This window comes from Centruroides sculpturatus, unplaced genomic scaffold, assembly GCF_000671375.1.
Source record: "Centruroides sculpturatus isolate CEXI.00-Female unplaced genomic scaffold, Cexi_2.0 scaffold526, whole genome shotgun sequence".
Lineage (NCBI taxonomy): Eukaryota > Metazoa > Arthropoda > Arachnida > Scorpiones > Buthidae > Centruroides > Centruroides sculpturatus.
The window spans coordinates 141,211-148,266 of record NW_019384897.1 but is presented as its reverse complement, the minus strand read 5'-3'; the positions used below and the strand labels follow the sequence as shown (position 1 = coordinate 148,266).

Below are 7,056 nucleotides of genomic sequence, written 5' to 3'. Positions count from 1 at the left end.
TTCTTGTGCGTTGGCTCTTTCTCTTCATGCGTTTATTCTTTCTCTTTGTGAATCTACTCTTTCTCTATTAAGTCGATTTTCACTTCTTTGTCTATCCATATTTTGTAAGAATTCCATCTTTTTCTGTCAGTATTAATGAGATTTCACAATTGATTAGTATTGATAAAGTTTGGAATATTTTTTAAATCAAAAAGTTGTATCTAAGCAATTATAAGAATTATACTAAAATTTTAGATTTTACTACTAATAGAAGAGAAGGTTGTATTATGGAACCCCATTTTCATTTTAGTGAATTGGAAACAAGGTATCATAACTACACCCACATTTTTTGTGCGAAAAGTACTGGTAACTATTAAACTAAATGTTCCTAATTGGATTTTTCGCTAGTGTAACTATAAGTATGGTTTTTGAAGGCTTTTGTACAGAAAGTAGGCTTAGAAAAATTGGGTGGTAATATGGAACCTTACTGTATGTTTTCAAAAAATGCTTTGTTAATGTATCCAAAAAGAAATAAGAAAGTACAAAGAATGTTAAATAATTACAAAATTATTTACTCCAATGAATTTTATCGAAAAAATCATTTTTTAATAGAAAAATATGACCTCCATCAACAATATATATTCCAGCAGCTCTTTTTCGATATTCTCAGGAAGAATTGACTTTCTACCTAATGTCTTTTTCACAAATTGCTCCGGATGAATGTCTGCTTGCAAATACAGAGTTCAGAGGAGTTGGGTGCATATTAAAAGCACAAATGGCGTCACTATCTTGAATTAACTTATGTCTGTCAAGACCAAATTTTAAAAACACGTGAACATCACACAGATTAATATGTACCCCTAAGTCTCTGGAACGGAATACATGCACCAGTGAACCTACAACTACACGATTTATATTTTAGAAATAATTAAATTCACTTATCATTAAAAACTTTCGAATTTTGAAAAACAAATTTGCTGATTCACTACAGACAATCGTTTAACTGAAGTGAAACAGGTATTCCCCTTGCTATGAATGTCTGCCTAGTTCAGTTCATCCACAATCCGCTACAGTTCGCCTTTATTATCAGTCCGAAATGGAGTGGTTCCATAATACCACCTTTTCTCTACTAAAATTATAATTAATTGCTATAAATTTAGAATCTAAGCTTTATCAGTCTAAATACTGTAGAGATAGAGTACATAATTGATAAAATATATTTATCTTTAATAGATTACATATTATAATCAATTTTAAGCCGATAATTTTGTGGCTAAATTATTATTCTAATATTTTTACCGTATCACCGGTGCATTAAAACTCCATTATTTCGAAACTCGAGGGACCGAAAAACACGACTTCGAATTATCCAAACTTCTTTTCGAATTGAATTTTTTTTTTTTGTAATTCTCGAATAAAATTATGACATTATCTTATATAATTTCACCCGTTAGCCTTATTAAATGGCTAAAGCTAGGTGTACGCTATTCTATCATTAATACGCAGACGCATATTTAATAGACTGGAATTATCGAAACAATAGATTTTTGCGAAAAATGTCCAAAATAATTAAATGCAAAACATATTTCTTCCATAACATACTAACAAACTTGTATAAAATACAAAGATAGTTCAAACACTGCAAAACTGGAATAAAATGTGTCATAAAAAACTCTAAACCTTACAAATGAAATTCCAGCATAGTTTAAAGCAGGGGGAAAAAAAACGCTTTCTATCTACATAGGAGATCTTCATCAGGTTAATATGTTCCAAAATGGAATGCGAGGAAAGGAACATTTTTAAATTATTTGAAAACTCTTAAATACATAAAAATTGCACAAGTGATACAAAATAACATAAATTCTGTAATACATAATAAAATATAAGTGTAAACGAGAATTTATAAAAAATTTTTAAATAACTTTTTTATATCGACTGTTGCTGTTGGTATAAAGATTGCTAGGCATAAGATAATCGTTTTTCATCCTTGAAATTGATGCAACAGCCCTTCTTTTCAGATTTGAATATCTCGAGAGCTTCTAGTGACCTGCTGAGGATATTATAGATAGTGGGAATACGTTTATAAATTAATCTACCACCTTTACCTACAAGAAAGATTAGAAAGAAATCTCGCACACAAATACCACAAGAAATTGGATCCTCGAAAAACAACATCGAAATATTGGTGTACAACTTCGCCCACAATTAGTTTGCTGGGACAACATATCGCCTTATCCTTCCTCATCGACGCCATCAAGTACGGCTCCATGTTTGGCACCCAAACCACAGTATTGCTACCCTGAAGACATCGTGCCAAACATTGAGAAACTCATCGTTGGCATGGTGAATGCCAAAAGGAACTTTATCGATGAAAAGCGACCTTCAAGATGAAATCGTTTAAGAAGAATTACCAGGAAGAAATCGCGTGGAAACCTACGAGAGCAAAATGTGGATGCATGGCAAATATATCATCATGCTAAATGCTGATAAAGATAGATCGATGATATTATTAGGAGATCTTCAGATTACGGGTTATGTAGATCGAAAGCGTTTGTTTTTTCTGCATTAAACTATGCTGGAATTTCATTTGTACGGTTCAAAGGTTTGGTTTTTTTTATAAAATACAAAGATTTGTTTGATTCTGAATACAAACATTATTATAAATTTCATTTCTAGTAATCAAATGAAACATTAAGTCTCCTATTTATAATCCAAAAATTCAATTTTATTTTAAAATATCATTTGAAAATTTGTAATCCATTTTCGAATATTTAATGTTTCATTTAAAAGAAAATTATCACAATGTTCCAAAGTTAATCTTCACCCAAAGATGACATTGATAAAGTGTCGAAAGGGCTTGCGTTATAATAAAAACTGTTTAACGCCAATGGACAGTAGTTATTTCTTATTTTAAATGTATATTTTGGCGTGGTGCTCTCATTACTTTTTATATAACAATGTATATAATTGGTGTAGGAATAATGATCGAAATTGAGAACTAGAAATAACAATAATCTTCCAGCGTTCTGCTAAATCTTTCAACCGTTTTATCGATAGAACGATGATGTTCTACGATCGTAACTTCTTCTTTTTCAAAGGACACGCCGGCAGATTGTGCCTCATGAGGTTCCGCTCTTTACATTGGTAAAAACCGAAACCGAAAATGCCACTTCGGCGTGAAAACTTTCCTTATAAATACGTAACACGACGAGAGATTTCGAATTAAATGATATTTATGAGGATCACCGGACCAGATAATAATTTCGAATTTCATTGTACGCGTGTTTCGAAATGATCGAACTAAAATGTATGCAAAATCCCATTATCTTGGGCGGAAACAAGACTCGCCTTCTAAATTATCCTATATCGAAATAACTAGGTTTTCTCAGAGAAATATAAATTGATATTGTCAGAAAGCATATTTCGAGATAAAATTGAATTATTTATTCAGAGTTGCAATTTATTCTTTCCTCTTCCCAATTATTCTTCGATAAAAATTACCGAATAACGATGAATACATTCAATATTTATCAAACGGGTGATTATTTTTAAATAAATAAAACAAATTCTTTACTAGATAAATTAGAAAAAAAACTTACGTGAAAAAAAGTTATTTCGATTCTGGCGATCGTTTTTGGAAATTCGTTCAATTTCTACGATGTTCTATATTTCGAACAAATTTAAAATTCGAATTTTGGAATATATAGCGCTTTTCTGACAAAATATTTATAAAATTCAAATGACATAATTATTATTAATAAATAAATTATTATAATACTGTATTTAAAATTAAAATAATTAAAAACATTTAAGAATTGCAACAAATAACCTATATATATATATATGTGTGTGTGTGGGATTTGGGCGAGAAGTAAAAAGACGAGAGTTGGCGATGGCGCGAGAAGAGAAGCCAGACGACTGTTTAAGAAAAAGGGCGCGAAAAAGGACGAAAGACGTTACGATCGTAGAACATTCATCGTTCTATCGATAGGACGGTTGGTAGATTTAGCTGAACGCTGGAAAATTATTGTTATTTCTAGTTTTCTAGTTCTGCCAAAATTCCTCATATTTAAATGAGGATGTTTGTTTGCTATACTGGGCCGTTTGACCGGATGGCCTATCGTTCCAAATGGCAGCCTACCGCTCTGGGGAGGGATCTATCTGGGTCGAAAATTCCCCAGGAATTTTTCGGGGAGTGGTCCGTCCGGATATGTTGGGTCCCGTCCCTCGCCACTGGGTCCTCTCATTGTGGGCCTGGCCGAACCCATAATGGGCTTACTTAAAGAGCCCACAGGGCGAAAAGAGTTACTGTTACAAAAATTGCCACTTGTAAAATTGTTAGCAGCATTAAAAGTGATTGATGAAATAAAAAAAAAGTGATAATTATAAAACAAGAAAAAACGGAGAAGCCATTCTTGGGACGAGACCGTCTCGGAGAGCGCGAGCAACGCGTGCGCAAAACTCGCGCCTGTTCGTAGAAAGTTTCACCATTTTGTATTTTATTTTGACCCGGGTCTCGTTCCCGACTACTTACAAGCAGTGTTCCCCAACCGTTCGTAAATATCGTTACATTTTAAAATAAAAGTCGCAAATTTCGCCACATATTTTGAAAAGTCGCTATTCAATAAACAACAAATGTTCAAATAGTCGAAAGACTTTATTACAAAAATTTATTGATACAATACGAAATATCCAATTACGAATCCTCCTTTATATGTTGATAGTACCAGTTCTTTAACACAACTCCTCTGAATCTCCATTGACTGAGTCTCTCTCTGGTTCTTTTCTCGTCGTCCCCGTCCCTCTCCTCACTCGATTCCCCAAGAATGAACAAAAACCGTCTCTCTACGTTGTGATGTCGGTCGATGCCCTTTCCAGCCAAAACTAACCAGAAACAAACACTTAGCGGTTAAGAGTTAAGAAGGGAAAAGCGACAAGCGTTAATTAGAGAGATAAAGGGAGGACATATAAATTAACGACTTACTTAATGAAACCTACATATATATAACGGGGGATCCCACCACATCACTCCGAATACAAATTTCATTATCCAATAACTTCTTAATGATTAATTTTGGAAAATTCAATAATAATAATAATGTTTATTGTAATTTAAATGTTGAAGAATCCTCTCGTTTGTAATTTGTACTAGAATAAATTTTGAAAATTAATACGTTAAATTTATTCCTACAGAGGGCGATAATGTAGCTGTTAGCTAAATACATGTGAATTTTGAATTCTGGCACTGGTTTAGGTATTCAATGTTTATACAAATTAAAACTATTAATAACATTTGTTTCTTCAACGATTGACTAACTTGAATTCTCATAAAAAAATATTTACTAACTGCACTTGATTTGTTTCTAAATGGAGTCTTAAGTAGAAGAATGTATAAATTACGGATCAATCTTTTACCTACGTGCACCGTCATGGCGGCTGTTTCCTTTCTTCTGTTTGTTGGAATCGGGGAACAGTGGGGACGCATGTTCTAACCTAAGCTAACGTATTCTAATGATTTGGTAATTTATTAGAATAAGTGAAATTTTTGCATGGACTGGCAGTTGAAAAGCACTGACTGTGAGTTACAGCATTTATGGAAGAATTTGAATTAAGTTCTTTAAATAGAGTTCAGGTGTATAAAGATTCCAATAAAATTAAATACTAATATTTAGCACTTGTATCATGCATTAATTTCAGTCGTNTAGTTTTATATATTTAAAGGCAATTTAATAATTATTTGTTTCCATATGTAAATTATTAATCTACTATTAATAATTTTTGTATGTTGCAAGTTTATATAAATGTATATAGGTCATGAAATTAAGACGATTATAACATTTAACATTTTCTGATTAAGAACAACACTGGTTAGTATATGTCATATTTGCTGAGAACAATCTTAGTTTATATTTTACTAAAAACATTATTCAAAAAGAATAATAGAGTTATTATTGACTTATTCTGAAACTCTGTTGTCTTTTAATTATTTTTTACTTCACACCTGGGCATTGTTAACATCACACTTTATTCCGGAATGTGTTACACTGATACACGTTTCAGGCACACACCCCTCTTTCCTCGGCTTTTTCTTTAAGAGATTTAGTAAAGAGATGGGAATTAATACACAGCCTTTTTCAAAATACAGTGAAAACTGCTTAGGCGACCACCTGCATTCGACGGGCACCTGCCAAAACGGGCAAAAATTTCTGGCACGGAATTGTTTATCCATAGAGTCTTCGTATAAGTTACCCGTATTAAATGACCACCTGTGTAACGCGACCGCGGGCATCAATTTTTGGTCCGAAACAACATACAACACCTGTAATAAGCGACCACTTTCGCGAATGTTTCTGGTCTAAACTATTGAAGAACCCATCTCAACAACGTTTCCTCCTCCTAATATAATGAATTAGTCTAAACTCTCGTTCGAACCCATCCCGGGCACTTCTCCAACCCTTGATATTAGGTGCAGGTATTAATTTAATAAATTAGACTAACAACAAAGGAAATTCATTTCAGTTTGTTGGAAAATGTCCGAAATGCAAAGTGCTGTCGTTAAAAGATCATATTAAAGTTATCACAACAGCAATTAGCGACGAAGTTTAACTGGGAAAACAAAATTTATTTTACCTTAGACTTAGTATTTTCCTTGGGGGTGTAAAATATTGTACACGATACAATTAATTGGCTGATCTCATCGTTTGATAAAATCTATATTTATTTATTTTGAAGCTCATATACAGTACACGTGCGATAAATAGTTTCTGTATCAACCTAACTTATTTCCACGATATTTTTAGAACAATAATATCCAAGTAATTTTCACAGGCAAAATATTCAAAAAACAATAAATGCATTAATGCAAAAATCAGTTTTACTTCCTTTTTTGATTCTGCGATTGTAATGAAATTATATAATGAGAAAAAATAATAAAATTGTTCTATTATTAATTAATAATTTTTCTTATTGTTCTTAATTAATTAAGAAAATATTAAATATTAAAAAAATACAGTATTTTTAAAGTTAAAATAAGATTAAACTAACGAAAACCAAAAGCAAAGTGATGGAGAGATAGGA

General features: G+C 32.1%; 1 long non-coding RNA gene across 1 annotated transcript; it reads right to left on the bottom strand.

Annotated features, from left to right (window-relative positions):
- Positions 1-3,687, bottom strand: LOC111631418. Its single transcript, XR_002757698.1, has 2 exons — positions 3,579-3,687; positions 1-123 (listed from the first exon to the last, which is right to left on the bottom strand). It is a non-coding gene; the product is annotated as an uncharacterized LOC111631418 (long non-coding RNA).
- Between the last annotated feature and the right edge of the window lie 3,369 nt (positions 3,688-7,056).